This window comes from Lolium perenne, chromosome 2 (genome assembly GCF_019359855.2).
Source record: "Lolium perenne isolate Kyuss_39 chromosome 2, Kyuss_2.0, whole genome shotgun sequence".
Taxonomy (NCBI): Eukaryota; Viridiplantae; Streptophyta; class Magnoliopsida; order Poales; family Poaceae; genus Lolium; species Lolium perenne.
In genome coordinates this window covers 227,346,066-227,362,947 of record NC_067245.2, presented here as the reverse complement: position 1 = coordinate 227,362,947, position 16,882 = coordinate 227,346,066, and the positions used below count along the sequence as shown (strand labels likewise).

The window sequence follows — 16,882 nt, the reverse complement described above, 5'->3', positions numbered from 1 at the left end:
TCACCTCTAATATATGTTGTAAGTAAGATTATCTACTTCTATCTAGCCCCTCGTCTTATAAGGTATTATTTTTCAAAATGGAGGCATAGCTCGAGCCTCTGCATCGATTGATGCATTCAACTCCTTTTGTTAACTTATTTCAACATCAGTTTCAGTTTAAAAATAAATACATTAGGAGTCCTCGATACATCTATAAACCATCTAAACTCTAGAGAGAGCATGAAACGACACTGCTTCGATATGCTATTCTTCAATTAAAACGCCAGCTGTACTGGTTGTACATATCCCGTGCAACCCTCTCTAGCTAGTGACACCCAGTATCCAAATCATCTTGTTTCTCCATTTGCTGCCGGAAGGACTGCATACAAATCCAGTGCATAGCCATGGAAATAATCTGCATAAAGGAGGAAGATTTTGCATTGTTAAACATATAATCATTACGGACATTCCATATGCCTATAATAAACTGTATGCAGTGTATTTGCAATTTATCTTATTAACGCCTCGTAACGAATTCCCCCAAAAATTATTAATGTTATCTGGTGGAACTATATTGAATGCCATCCATACCATCTGTCAAATCACTTTAGACTAGTCATACTGGGGAGTAACATAGAGTAGTAACATGGTGCATGTTACTACCCTATGTTACTACCTTCATAGTGGGTAGTTACATATACTAGATTTAGATGTGCGCCTTGGCGCACGATCCCGTGAGACTCGTGTATAGATGGAAAAATGATAATAATCTGTTTAGGTTTTACAGAACGTGTAGTGAACCATAGTAAATTACAAAGGAAAAACATTTATATACAACCAAGAAAATATATTATAGCAACTAACAATTGGTGATTCTGCCACACGTTCGAAACAAAACCACATATATTAAATATATACTATTAATCTAAGGGCACACTTGTAGCTCTCTACAATACTCACAAGTACAGAAACAGACTATCGGCTACGAAAAGAAGACCTTATTGGTTGTGTAAGCAGATCCCCTATATCACACGCCAAGAGTTTGGACTCTAAAACAAATGTATAAATCAAATGATTGGATCTCTGAGAAAATTCAAATCTAAGACCAAATGTAAAACCGGCACTGCACGAATTACATTAGTATTTATACAAGTCGATAATATTTAGCAATCCATATACATTAAAAAGCATTTGGCATATGTATATCTCATACAATATGAATCCATTATCCAAAGATAAAAGAAATCAACTTCGAAGAATAATTTTGGTTGAGACTGGAATTATTTAAGTAATCAATTTTCTATGAATCAGTGCACAATTGTAATATGGATCTTGGTCGGAATATATACAGTAGAGCCCTATCCTAATTTGCATGCAAAAAAATCCTTGGGAATATATGCATTTGCAATATGAAATCTTGGTGCACGACTTGGCACATGATCCCCTTCCTCTTGTCTTGCCACTCAGCAGGTGGACTCAACATCGAGCAATCCGCATCGACGACCACTCGTGATGAAAAAAATAGTTGGCCATTTGATACTTAACATAAGGATTTTGAAGCACAAAAATATATCTAGTTAAATACTTAACAGTAGGAACAATAGAAAGCATAAAACACCTAGCTATTTCTAACATTTTTAACTTTAGGCTGAAAATGGTACCTAATGAGCTTGTGAAAGATAAGATCGACTAATATTTTTTCAGGGTTGATCTTGTACATGGTATAAGAAATATCAGTGGAAGTCTACATAGAGAATACATCTTCCATACACTGCTATACTTTGCACAAATTTAAACATCGTCCATATTACTATCGATTAAATGTAAGGCTAGTTGACAAAAGCTGATAGTTCTGTAATTTAGTCATTTGCTAGGTAAATGTAGAGAAAACAATGCTGTGCTTGTTAAGCACTAACACAGCTAATCAAGTAAATAATAGAAGCAATCTTTGTTGCAAATTAAGTGATGCTCCGCCATTAGATGAAAGCTAACAGTTATTTACACTTCTATTTTGTGCATAGAAATTAAGGAGCAAACTTTTAGTGTATGCAGATGCCACTAATCACACATGCATCTTACACACGGCCCAGCAGCACACAGGACGCATAAACCGACAACGTGCCTCCCAAGCTGGCCACTCACATGCAGCCATGCAGGTCTGGTTCTGTCATCTCTTCCAAAAAAGATTTGGGTTATCTCTTACCAGATCGCATACTCACATGTACCTACCCAGAACTACAGATCCCGTTTTCTCACTTTGGCCCGACGACCAGCTCCCCCTCTTCCCAAATTCAGCGAACTCCGGCGTTGATCAACATGGGGTTGCTGACAATGTATCGTCATTTACTACACCCTAACGATTTTGGAGGAGCCTGAAGCGCACGTGCAAGCACCAACGTGGGCATGCCCAGATTCCTCCAAATGGTGTGCAGTGGAAGGTAAAAATAGGAGCAGGTTTCTCTCTGAATCCCAGCTTGACGGCTTGGATCATTATCAACAACAAGCCATTGGCGAGTGAGCGTTGCCATATGCCGTTGCCATGCTATTAGGTCTGCCCCGAGACGAATCGCCGAAGTTTTCAGCAGCAAAAAGGTAATTAAAGGTGACCTCTTCATTTTCCTGTTAATCCTTTTCTCCATTTGGCTAAGAGAAAAATTAGTGCCCATCTGTTACACACGCACCACACGTGTGTCATTCCATGGACAAAAAAACAAGGTTGACCTTCCAAGCTTACTTTTCAGGATAGATGACTACTTATTTAAGCCATATTCAGAACAGTATATTTGCGGTGATCATACACATGAAAATTACATGTAAAGCAATAACTGAAAATAAAGTTCTGCATGTTTGGGTTACCAGTAAAACAAAGTGCTCTTGCTGCTTGTTTTTCTGTGCAGCTCCCAAAATCTGGAGTTCTTGATGCTTGTTTCTGTGTGAAGGTCCCAAAACTCTGCATAAAAATTAGACAAAAAACATGGGAGATCTCCGAAGCTTATATTTGGAGATGGAGAAGTACTTACTTATGCCATACTCAGAACAATATATTTAGGATAGTCACACTAACCAAAACTATATGGTAAATTAAGAACTAAAATCATTGTTGTGCATGTTTGGATTATCAATAAAAATTGTTCTTGATGCAGGTTAGCAAGTAGTGCAGACATGAGAGTCTAAACTCTAAATTAGTGGCCATCCTATTGGTGACAGATCACTATCTTGCAAACCAATTTATACAATAAAAGAGCAAAACAGTTTTCTTCTTCATTGTTACTTGTAGGAGCCTACAAATAAAGTGCATTTTTCTGATGCATAAACTAAACAAATCAGAGACTTTAAACACATGAAAAATAGAACTGATATAATTTACTCTCTCCTGCTCCTGGATTTTCTTCATCCTCACTAATACGAATCTTGAATAGCTACCTAACATCACAGTGTGCAACAACTGTATGGTTGATAATTTTAAGTCATGATGATAAGATATCGTGGCTGTACTGGGTATACTAATTACAAATATTCTCTCTGCCTAGGTGTTGTACAATGACGGAGATATTGAACAGCTTACCATGGCTAAAGAAAAGTGGACAAGGAAGTAATAGTTCGCCAATAAAGGTAGATTGTCGTTAATTTAATCCTTGAAATTTTATCTTTAACCTTAAACATCATGTTTAACTCACTATAGTTTAATTGCTCGTTTACAGCAGCAAAAGAAGGATCTTCTACGGACAAACCCTGGACAGTAAGCAAGAATTTCTTTAAATCTACTGTATAATAATACACTATTCAGAGCATCACTTGAAGTTAAGGGAGCATGAGGGTAAAATCAACAACCTAAGAACGAAGAGCTTGACAATTTCTGCCAATATATTGTAGTTAGCCCAGAAGTACAATACTATCGTGTGATTAAGATGGTGCCGAATAAAATACCACTTAACATTCTAAATCTGCATAATGTAATTTGCCAACGTCTTTTGTAGTTGGGAACTCCCTACCTGGTAAAGCCATATTGAAATTACAAAATGGAACTTAACTACCTCCAGTAAAAAGTTGTTTAGGAATAGCATTTATCATTTTATTTTGCAACTTTGCATTGGAGAAATATGTCAAACCTTTTCACTATCTCTGGTCCAGGAAAAGAACAAACATAAGTGGCTTACGGTTATGGCACATGTGGCGCTGGCAAAGAACAAATAACTTGGTTGTCCTGGCACACGTGCGGCGCTTATCTGCAGGTAATTCATGGCATTATATAAGGAACGAGCATACATACTATTATACATGAACGCAGCAAAATAGGATTTGTGGTGACAATTGCAAGAATTATTTGAGGGTTCTGCAGAAAAATGTCAACTTGGATAAGTTTTTTTCTGTACAACAAAGAAACCATATGCAAGTAAAAACCTGCGTCACTCAAGTACTCTGAAGCTAGCTTAATTTGATTCCGTTCTTAACATGGAGTAACATATAAAAAGGACATGTATAGCCTCCTCTAAAGATGGAAGTCAATTCGATTCAAAATTTCAACGCCCGCTCGCAGACTACTGCAGGGCTTTATTTGGTACCCCTGGACACCATGCAGACAATTCCTTTTATCTGTCCTCCGCTCCATATAATTAATGGACAATCTTGTCAATAGAAATGTTGGCATCTACAATAGAAGTTTTGCTTGATGCTATTAAGCTTATTCTTTCTTATAATGGTGAAACAAACTAATGATTATTTCTGTTTGAAAATTTTGCTATTATCAACCATATTTTTTGTAGAAAATATCAACCAGTACAATCAGCTTAGGTGTGAGAAGAAACAAGCAAGCACATACATACCATATGTGCAATGTTTGTGGCGGTCTATGGCCTCACCCCTCCTGGCCCTCATATGAGTGTACCCGGCTGCTGCCCCCTCGTCCACCATGCCATCTCCATCACTACCACCATTATGTCCGCTGCATGCCATCAGTGCGTGCTAAACTGGGCGCAATTTCCAGAAATTAATATAGCACAGGGCTTAATACAGTATGAGGTTCTCAAATATTACAGAAAACAACCCAAGCTCACCTCATCTAAATGTAAATTAGTACCGATAAACCAGACAATGCAAACTATTGTTGGAATTCAAAGTTGACTAATGGAGTGAAAACGAAACTATAACTCACAGTAAGGGTCTTACATGCTATAGTTAGTATATGCAGTGCCTCTATCTAAATTTGGTGCTTCACAGATTGCAAGAATAACAAAATATTTTATCAAGATAAAGCAAGGATAACTTTTTGAGACCTGAGATATATTAAAAAACTGCAATCTAAAAAGCCTAAAAAGAGAAGCCCAACTCTGAACCATAATGGCATCATAAACAATAAGCCAATAAGTCCTGGCTATTCATCGGCCATATGTACCTTTAGTCTACGGAAAGTGTCCTGGTAGCTTGTCCAAACTTTGTGATGATTCTTTTTACAACGCACGGTGAGGTCAATCATGTCTTTTTTGCTCCTACCACAAAACCTGTAGAGTTAAGCACATTGCAATGAGATGTAAGATCTATAAGAGATCACATGAATTCAGGAGGCAAATAATATTGAGAAGACCTGCCATGAGATGAAGTACCAATAAAAGGGTGTCATTAGTGAAAAGCCACAGGAGACAAATAACTGAATGTGTTAGTCTTAAGACTTTCCTGATTTAGATAAAAAGCAAGAGGTTCCAGCTTATAAAAAGAAACATAATACAACAGAATCGCCATAACTTGTACAACCAGGAATGGAACTATAATCTAAACATTACTCCAAAAAAATGGTGATGCATATCTTATAAAAAGCAAAATTCTGTAGTAAATAATCACAAAAACCAAATTCTGTAGTAAATAAAAGATTATTTGATAGAGAAAAAGAAACACAATACAACAGAATCGTGAAAATTTGAAACTCATGTAAACATGCAGACTGATTAGTTAGCTAGAAAATATGTGCTTCCATTTAGGCAAAAAGAGGTCTAGTAGAACTGCCGACTAAGGTATGCATAGCTTTCATTTGGACTATATTTAACATATTCTCACGTCGAAGCATCAAAGTCAATCACCATTCAGAAATACACATGTACAATGGTACGGAGCATTAGCAACTCATTAATTAGAGGTACTTAGAATCTTCATTTTCAGTAAATTTGAGTAGGATTGATGAACAAATAAGTACAAGTTATCCACTCAACTATCTGGAAATACAGTTCAGACCATCACCCTGAGCAGCATAGGGCGAACCTACCTTAATAGCTGAACCACAGGCTCTTGATACCGAAAATGAGCAGAACAATTTTTTTGGCATGCACTGCAATAAAGACATAATGCACAGTTCCAAGATTAGCATGGTCTCATGCAAGATTTCAGTTTTATAGAGAAGAGAATAACAGGTAAAACATCCTCACGAATTAGTCTTATGGGTGCAGAAAGTGTACCATCAGTTGCGACCAAATCATCGAGCTCACCTGGTTCGATGGCTCCGAGGTGCATCTCAAAGTAATCCGTTCCATATGCAAGTACATAACTCTCGGAAATCAAGTCACCTTCACTGTCTCTGAGAATAAAATCAGCAGTACATACGATTGTGACTGTAAACTATGACAAGCTGCGGCCTAATCGACCAGAACATGCTTAAAATCTCTCCAATGTCTGATCCACCTTGTAGCAGAATTTAATGAGTCTACTCAACAGAAACTTTTTAGAAAAGTGCAGTAGCGTGCTTAGTGGGCTAGTTAATAGATTCAGAGTGTTGTAGTACTTGCACAACAACACTTGATATAAATACATGCCAGATCCTCTTCAGCCCCGTGGATGGTCAAATTTACAGGTGAGATTACCTGGGAGTTTCCCAACTTTGCGCCAATGGCCGACGCGATCGTTCAGCCAAATATGAATCCTCTAGATTTTACAACCAATAAATATCTCATCGCACCTTTTAGGAGACATGTGTATATGGCCATGATAAAAAAATGTGCACCGCAAAAAAGTACCTAAATCACGCAACATCTAAGATCTGAACCTAATCATCCACTTGGAAATGGCAAAATCAAAATACTAAAAACATATACAGTGTTGTTTATCAAGATTGGGGGAAAAGAGGAGGAAAGGCAAACCTGAACCAGCACAATGGATAATTTTTCTCTATTAGAGTATTAGATGGACTAAATAATCTGGAGGAAAAAAAACAGTAATATACACTTTGACAATGTGTACAACATCTATTCCCACATCATACTGCATTTCTGAATTGGTACTAAAAGTAATTGCATGTGGGCTAATTAATTCTCCATGTCTGACCTAACGTGAGGTCAACCCTTCCATAGTTTAAGCAAAAGAAAAGTGAAAAGGCGAATTGAATGAGCTATTGTAGTGCTAAAGCATACCCATGTAATCTCCTCTGCTACATTTGGACTAACAAGAAGATAAAGATTTGTGCATTCCTTGCTGGATCAAAACAAATATTGTTAAAAACTTGTTTCATCCCTTTCAAGAAATATTGTGCAAAAGAGAGATGAACATAGATCTATTACTACCTCTGATCCAAATTAGTTATCGAAGGTTCAATGACCTAATCGTACCTTGATCTTCTCTGCATTTTTCTTTATACTGATAGAGATCCTCTTATACTCCTTGTCCACTTCTGGGTCTAAAAAGACATTGACATATTTTACACATTATAGAGAAACAAATTTCCCACAACATAATAAGATCCACATATATAAATTAAAATACCGCTAAATGATATATCCATGATATGTATTGAATTGTGCAGTGCAGGTACTCAAACTAAATGGTGGTTCCAATGAATGAACTTGGAATAAGAAAAATTCACTCCCTCGTGGACTCGTACAACTAAAATCCTTCCGAAATAAAATATCTTCAAAAAAACTAAGACAGCCTATTTTCAAGGCATTGTTAGCTTTCCTAGAATTGCTCACCCATAAAAACCTAGTAAAGCTGACACAAGAGTGTTATAAAATTTTGAAGTTATGTCATGGCCAATTTTCTCCAGATGCTAAAATAAAATATAAAGTTTAACATCAATGGCGCACTACATCTAAAATTTCACACACATTAACCAACATACTCGAGTGACATTGAGCGTTGCTGCCTTCACGCCATGTCCTGACCAACACAACCTAGCGCATCCACAACAGTCAAGCGAGGAAGAACAATAACAAGAAGCATCCGGGTGAGGCTGAGAGAGAGGTGAAGGAGCGCAAGGTTTTCCCCTCCACCGCATGTTACCTGTATATAAACAAAATGCTTGACTTAATAGCATCAGCTCATCTTTTGTAGATGGTAGTAGGACATCAAAAGCAACAATAGTGAACTTAGGCAGGAGAAGGAAATTATTCCTTGTTTCCTTAATTGATACACTGGATCAGATTGTTACCTAGAGGTTAGAGGATTCAATTGACTAACTGCCACAAGTCGTAGCTATTTTCTTTTCTTTGTACAAATGCACACAAGAGGATAGATTGCTTGGATCCTGTGGTCCTGTTAAGTATACCAGCTTCTATAAAATCAGAACCCTCCATTGATCCTTTTCCTTTTTCTCTGCAAACAAAAAAAAAGCTACTGATAAGCTTAATCGTGCAATATGCATCAAGCGACACCCAAAAATATTTAAGCACTTTATAAACAGAATTTCACAAACAGTTCAACCACTTGAGAAATTATCCGAACAAAATATGCTCATTAAAACGACCTTGGTCTTCTTCAGAAAACTCCCCCCAGATTCTTCTTTCTTCTCTTCTTCCTCAAACCGACACACACAGTTTTCAGGAAAATCAACAATTCATATAGTTCAATCACTTGAGAATTTAATCGAATAAGATATGACTCGGAGAAATTGACTTTGGCCTTGTTCTTATTCTTCACAAAACTCCCCCGGCATTCTTCCTTCTCTTTTTTCTTAGATCTGCACACAGTGTTGTTACAAAAAATCAATTAATAATTTTCCTAGCCCTTAGAGAGGGAGGATTTTCAGAGACATGCGTTGTTAGCTGCTACTACTACAGACAAGTTGATCCAGAGGCCGCCGCCTCACGCCATCCCATCTGTACTGCCGAGACGAAAGATCAACGGGAGAGAGAAACCGAGAGTAGAGAGGATACTGGAGGGCATGGACTTGCTAGGATCGGACACCACCACACTCAAAAAGGCGGGATGTGGGGAGGAGAAGGAGCGGAGAGGAGAACGACTGTGCACATAGGGAGTACCTGCAGGCTTTCACGAAGATGACATGGAGAAGCGTGGGCTGCTTCCTGCGAGCTCGCGCCGCGCCCCACCGGTGGCCCTGCTCCCGCGCGCTTGAGCCGCGCTCCACCGGCGGCCCTGCTCCCGCGCGCTTGAGCCGCACCCTCAGAGGGGGCTGGGAGGGAGCGCCATGAGGGAGGAGAGGGAGGGACGTCGGAGGGAGCGCCGCGGGCGAGGACATGGAAGGATGCGGGAGTGGGAGGCAGCGCCTAGGGTTTTGACCCGTGGCCTGGGTCGTGGTCCTCAGCTCCTCCCAGCAATGACAAGATGCGCGGAGACGGTACGCTGCTCCGACCGTGGGGGAGAGGCAGCGGCGCGGTGGGGAGGAGGGGAACCCATGGAGGCGGCGTGATGCTGCCTGCGCTCCATTGGAGCCGAGGAAGAGAGAGCGGCGAGCAGGGTGGAGATTGGTCATGAGTGGGGATTGGGGGAGAGGAATGTGAGTGGGGATTGGGTGGGCGGCGGACCCCTATGCCCTCAGCCACGCGTAACCAACCAGAAACCAACCCAGTGACTGACGAGTGGACCGGCCGAGCTGCGGGTCCCAAACGCAGAAGCAAACGGGTAGAAATTGGCTGATTCTTGGTTTCAGCTAGGGAGGGGCAATGAATTTTAGGCCTCCCACGCGCGTCCACGCCCGGAATGAGCGGACAAGATCGACCAAGTAACCCCACCTGGAAAGATCTAATGGCCACAATTCTCAAATCGCTGCTAGAGCCCCATGGGGGTGCAACAATTATACCTTTAGATGTGGTATCATGCATGTTATACTTATTAGACTGATCATAGTGGGAGTAACATAGGTAGTAACATCACACACCCCCAAAATATTTTGATGACATGGCATGACAATAAATGAAGAAAGAGAGTGGGGTGGTAACTAGCTATGTTACCATAACATCACACTTCTCAAGACAAGATCAAGTCTACAATCTTGTAGATCTAATTTCTTAGAAATAAGGCATCCACCCTATTCCATTTCACTAAAATGAAACATAGTCTCATAATTCCAGACCAAGTTATTATAATCTCTAAAGAGATCAACAAGTATAGCAAACATCCTTATAGCAAGAAATTTTATACATCATGATTTCAATGTTTATTTCCTAAGTAGCTGAGAGAAGTTTGGAGACACAACACCTAAAGCATAGATGTTCCAATGATTCATTCTTAGGAGAAAACATGCATATAGGGTAACAAAAGTTCTGACGTTTTGCCAGGTTGTCTCGGGTTAAGAATTTTTTTGAGAAACTAGCCACAAGAAGACTTTGGCTGGTCTAGGTGGAATGTTTAATTTCCAAAAAAAAAAGCGAACAAACACAGGGGTAATCCCTCTGAAATTTAGTACATCATACAAGGATTGAGAACTCTAACACCTAGAGTCGTTATTTTGTACATCTACTTGTTAGAAGAAAATGAGTGTTTGAGTTTTGTAGATCTGTACTGCTATCTTTTTCATTTAATAAATTCTCCAACTCTCTTCTATGTGTAGGTACTTCTTTGTCGGCACCTCGGGCGGCCTTATAGTGCTAGGCCAAAGAGTTCAGCCCTACAAGACTCTGGTGTTCAAACCCTTAACGGGTGCAATGAAGCGCCCGAAGATGCAAATTCTGGTGGAACAATTGTCTGCGGTACTCATGACACCCTGTCGTTGAGGGTGTTCGCATCAAAACTTCAAAATCACACCGTGCAGTGGGCTGATGAGAGCAGTGAGGTAGGGCCCTCTGCTTTTGGATTTGGAGAAGAATTGTACAGGGTGGCAAATCTATTTGGAGTTCTCTAGAGCATCACACACTTTGTTGGTGACGTGTTTGTCACCGATAAACACGACATCATTTCCACCATGACTGCCAATGCCTAGGAAGGCATCATAGTGGCCCCTGATCTAGCGATGAATATCTAGATAATTTGTTCTACCTCGTCGAGTCTGCGGGGGCTGTTGTTTGTGGTGGGCGGAAGGTGGGCAATGGCGAACCGGTCTACCGGGTGGACACGATGAATTGCATCCTCGAGCCGGTTAGAAACATTGATAGCCACACCCTCTTTGTCGACATGAACTGGTGTCTCTCCATCGACAGCAGCAAGGTCCATACCGTCCAAGCCAACAACATCTACTATGCGGATTTGTCCAAAATTAGAATGTTCACTATTCTCTACTATGGAGGGAGAGTACATTGCTACTACGTCTTCAAATAAAGTGTAGTTCTAGCTCTTGTCCTAAGTCCAACCTTCTTAAATTTGACCAATTTAATTAGAAAATGTATACACCTAAATTAATGGCATTCAATCCGCTTTGAAATGTTGATTATATCTTACTACTTGGATTTCAAAGCTTAAGGCTTATATTATTTTTAGAAAGTCAAACCAAGTAAATTTTGATCGAACTTTTAGAAGAAACTATCAAAAAATATGATATTTTGTAGATACCATATGAAAATATATTTCTTTATCTCTAATGATATTGATTTGTATTTTGCATGTTAGTAATTTTTGGGAAAAACTTAGTCAAATTTGACATAGCTAGTTTGAATTTCTAAAAATAATACTACCTCCATCCCAAAGCTTAAATTACATGCGAGTTTCATGAAATTGCAGAAAGTGCAGCGATCGAGTTCATGAAGGCCGAGGAATCGAAGATGATGAAGCTAGTGTACGGAGGACTATGCTTGTACCAAGTGCACCGCCACATATCAACCTCGATCATGTAGCGTCGGCATCCAGTACGGGCAGGTTGTGCCTTTACCGTTCGCCCGTACCACGCATCGGATCACGATATATGCCCAGGGAAGAGGTAAACCTAAACCAAATTCATTCATAGGCTCTCTCTTCCTCTTCCAAATTCAAAACCAACTCAATTGGATCTTCAAATCTGTTCGTTTCTTGATTCGATTCCTCACACTCCATCGAACCATGGTACGTTTCTCCTCCGATCCCCAACTTATTTTCAGCAAATCCATGTCCTAGCTCTTGCCATTATCAGTCTAGACATAGGTCTTATTATGAACTTCATCATCCTAATGGGCATGTTAGATTTTGAAATTTGAGGAGATTCTTTTGTAGTATGTGTAGCTTATTTCTAGTGGATCAAATTTTTATTTAGTTAAAGTTTTAAATTTATATGGAAAGGTACTTAATTACTGATTAGTTTTTAGATGAACATGAGGATCCGTGCACGTGCCATGGATGCACAAGCCGCACCACCGGTTGAGAACAACCATGCTGCATTTGGCGTCGAGTTCGATGAGACATGCCAACTCAAACGTTTCAACCGCCTCAAGAACCGTGAGATCAAGTCTAGCAAATGGGTGTGGCCCCATATTCTGAACCAACTAGGCTTACGCCATGATTTCAATAACCTTTGCAACAATGTTGGTTTGCTTCACTTTGTTATTCAGGAGGCCTCCACTTATCCCGGCTTGACACTCGAGTTCCTTAGCACCTTGAAACACACAGTGGGACGGTATCACGTCACGGGGAAGAACAACCCGGTGTCGATCGGATATCCTTTTGTTTTATGAACCATGAGTATGACTTGAATCTGGATGAGTGGTACCACTACTTTGGCTTTGAAAATAGCACCACCGCCAACCGCATTACTTGCTTCACCATGAACCCCGCTCCTCTAAATTATTTTAGTAGGATGAGAGTACCTGATACACTCCCTGAAGGGAACAATATTGAGTGCCCTACTATTAACTATTTGTACTATGTCATTGATAACACCTTGCAGGCACGTGGTGATTTCACAAGAGTCAATGAAGATGACATGATGGTCCTCGCAAAGGCTATTTTCCCAAACTGCAACATCAAGCCACACTTGGGCGTTCTTCTCGTGATGTACTTGAAGCACCAAGCACTTGAAGCTCGGGGCCCCATATGCGGAGGTGAGTCATTACCATTCTGGCACGAGGACTTGACATCAATGTATGTAATTTACAAGCATTGGAAGGACCTCGCCGTCTTGGTTTTTCTACTCTGAATGCATGTGGTATGATTAGAAAAATAAATGGTAGATATTACTTCAAACTACCGAGAGTTGATCACTTGATTGTTGCCCCTTTGCCTAATGGTCTATTATCTATCGAGGATGAGCGTTTCCATTATGATGCGCATGTTAAGGTGAATCTACAACAACAACAAGATGAACCCAAAGGAGAAGAAGAAGTTGAAGAAGACCACGCAAGGCCCGAATAGGAGCATCAGCCACATCACGACTTCACCACCTATGAGGATATGTACACGCTTGAAGGAAGCGTTGAGAAAATGAGCAACCTCACCATCAACCTTCGAGACTCCACCGCGGACCCCAAATTCACAAAAATACAAAAAGAGTTTTCCTTTTTTCCTTGTTCGTGAAAAAGTGGGTTTTCATTTTCCTCTTTGCTTTGATATTATTAATGAGAGTGATCTACTATGAGTTTTGAAGGAACACATAATATGAAGTCATCTGTAAGAGGTATGGCATATGTCTCCCTCTTTGGAAATTTGAAATGATTATACTAGTTAATAGTTTTGTTAAGATATGGTATTAGTGGGAGTGATTTGAAATAATTGGAGTAGAGCTTTTATTTGTGTGTTTCATTAATTGTGATATCTCATGCTCTAATTCATTTATCTAACCGAGTTTCACCTTGGAAATAATATTGCCAAACAAGTACAACAAGAAAAAGTCTACACTAGCTTATGACTTGTATGATGACCAATTGTCTTAAGAGTTTAACTTTGAAGATTCTTAACCCCATAGATGTAGTGATGGACTTGATAGCACTCTTGATATGAATTGTTTGATTGAACTGAAGTCTAATGGTGATTGAGATACATGTCAAACTGTAATGTTGTGAATCATGTAGGATATTGCTTAAAGCTTGTCTACAAACTGTGGTGCACACTCTTGGGATGCTAACAACTCCTTTGGCTTACAAACGATTTGCAGATTCATCCCAATTTCAGTTACTTGTGTGCAACCATTAGTACTCTTGAGTTGTGCAAAAAATATTGCTAAATGTCATCTATGACTCTTAATTGGAGACTATCATTGGAATCCAAATGTATCACTTCTAAGTGTTGGCATGGACTCATTACTACTAGATAAATTTGCTTGAAAAACAATGAATAGATAGTAAGTGTTTTGATAGTCTTGATCTATTGATGCGGGTGCCAATAAAATTCTTCATTGCTTATGCTTCTTTTGGCAGGAATGCTCTTACTTAACTTTGATGATAATAAACTTCCTAGTGTTCCTTGGTATACTGAGAGTTAACTACATAAACTAGAGTGATTGTTTACACAACTAGTTATTCATGCTCATTAATTTTTTATTGTGATTGTTGATGCGCGTGAGACACACGTCCGTTGGGAACCCCAAGAGGAAGGTGTGATGTGTACAGCAGTAAGTTTTCCCTCAGAAAGAAACCAAGGTTTATCGAACCAGGAGGAGCCAAGAAGCACGTTGAAGGTTGTTGGTGGCGGAGTGTAGTGCGGCGCAACACCAGGGATTCCGGCGCCAACTGATGTCTACGGGTGCTTCTATTCTTGTAGACAGTGTTGGGCCTCCAAGAGCAGAGGTTTGTAGAACAGCATCAAGTTTCCCTTAAGTGGATCACCCAAGGTTTATCGAACTCAGGGAGGAAGAGGTCAAAGATATCCCTCTCAAGCAACCCTGCAATCACGATACAAGAAGTCTCTTGTGTCCCCAACACACCCAATACACTTGTCAGGTGTATAGGTGCACTAGTTCAGCGAAGAGATAGTGAAATACAAGTGGTATGAATGAATATGAGCAGTAGTAACGGCGCTAGAAAAGTGCTTGCTGGCGTGCAGTTGATGGTAGTAATATTGCAGGAAGTAAAGATGCAGTAAAACAGTAAACAAGCGATGATTGCAGTATTTGGAAACAAGGCCTAGGGATCATACTTTCACTAGTGGACACTCTCAACATTGATCACATAAATAAATAAGTTCTCTTCCTTTGTGCTACATATACTCTTGTTTGATAATGAACACCATTCGTTGTGTAGGGCTACAAGAGCACCTCAATGCCGGAGTTAACAAGCTTCACAACATTCGGCATTCATATTTAAGTAACCTTAGAGCATAATAGATCTTTGCAATTTAAACCGAGTACTAACATAGCATACACACTGTCACCTTTACACTATGAAGGGGGAATGAATCACATCAATATTATCATAGTAATAATTAACTCCATAACCTACAAGAGATTATGATCATAACCTACGCCAAGTACTACACGATGCACACACTGTCACCATTACACCGTGAAGGAGGAATAGACTACTTTAATAACATCACAAGAGTAGCACATAGACTAATAGTGATACAAAACTCATATGAATCTCAATCATGTAAGGCAGCTCATGAGATCATTGTATTGAAGTACATAGGAGAGAGATTAACCACATAGCTACCGGTACAGCCCTTAGCCTCGAGGGAGAACTACTCCCTCCTCATGGGAGACAGCAGCGTTGATGAAGATGGTGGTGGTGTCGATGGAAAAGCCTTCCGGGGGCACTTCCCCGTCCCGGCGGCATGCCGGAACAGAGACTCCTGTCCCCCAGATCTTGGCTTCGCGATGGCGGCGGCTCTGGAAGGTTTCTCGTACCGTGGCTTTTCCGTATCGAAGATTTAGGTCAGGGGGCTTATTATAGGCGAAGAGGCGGCCTCGGAGGAGCCAGGGGGTGGCCCCCCCATAGGCTGGCGCGCCCAGGGTCCAGGCTGCGCCGCCCTGGCGTGTGGTGGCCCTGTGGCCCCCCTCTGGTCCCTCTCGGGTGTTCTGGAAGCTTCGTGGAATTCTAAGATGCTGGGCGTTGATTTCGTCCGATTCCGAGAATATTTCCTTACTAGGATTTCTGAAACCAAAAACAGCAGAAAACAGGAACTGGCACTTCGGCATCTCGTCAATAGGTTAGTTCCGGAAAATGCATAATAATGACATAAAGTGTGAACAAAACATGTAGGTATTGTCATAAAACTAGCATGGAACATAAGAAATTATAGATACGTTTGAGACGTATCACCAACGTGGAACCTGCACAACACAACCAAAGTACTTTGCCCCAACGTAACAGTGAGGTTGTCAATCTCACCGGCTTGCTGAAAACAAAGGATTAAACGTATTGTGTGGAAGATGATGATTGTTTGCGAAGAACAGTAAAGAACAATTGCAGTAGATTGTATTTCAGATGTAAAGAATAGGACCGGGGTCCACAGTTCACTAGTGGTGTCTCTCCCATAAGATAAACAGATGTTGGGTGAACAAATTACAGTTGGGCAATTGATAAATAAAGAAGGCATAACAATGCACATACATATATCATGATGAGTACTATGAGATTTAATCAGGGCATTACGACAAAGTACACAGACCGCTATCCAGCATGCATCTATGCCTAAAAAGTCCACTTTCAGGTTATCATCCGAACCCCTTCCGGTATTAAGTTGCAAGCAACAGACAATTGCATTAAGTATGGTGCGTAATGTAATCAACACAAATATCCTTAGACAAAGCATCGATGTTTTATCCCTAGTGGCAACAACACATCCACAACCTTAGAACTTTCTGTCACTGTCCCAGATTTAATGGAGGCATGAACCCACTATCGAGCATAAATAC

General features: G+C 40.2%; 1 long non-coding RNA gene across 4 annotated transcripts; it reads right to left on the bottom strand.

The window, feature by feature from the left end:
• Positions 1–9,637, bottom strand: LOC127335097 (uncharacterized). 4 transcript variants are annotated; one of them, XR_011752433.1, is made up of 9 exons: positions 9,213–9,637; positions 8,699–8,911; positions 8,384–8,547; positions 6,453–8,235; positions 6,233–6,295; positions 5,372–5,477; positions 4,803–4,946; positions 2,836–4,205; positions 1–394 (listed from the first exon to the last, which is right to left on the bottom strand). It is a non-coding gene; the product is annotated as an uncharacterized lncRNA (long non-coding RNA). The 4 variants fall into 4 exon arrangements; XR_011752434.1 differs by lacking the exon at positions 9,213–9,637 and having other exon boundaries at positions 2,836–2,929; positions 4,137–4,205; positions 8,699–8,963; XR_007872597.2 differs by lacking the exon at positions 9,213–9,637 and having other exon boundaries at positions 8,699–8,963.
• Positions 9,638–16,882: the final 7,245 nt, after the last annotated feature.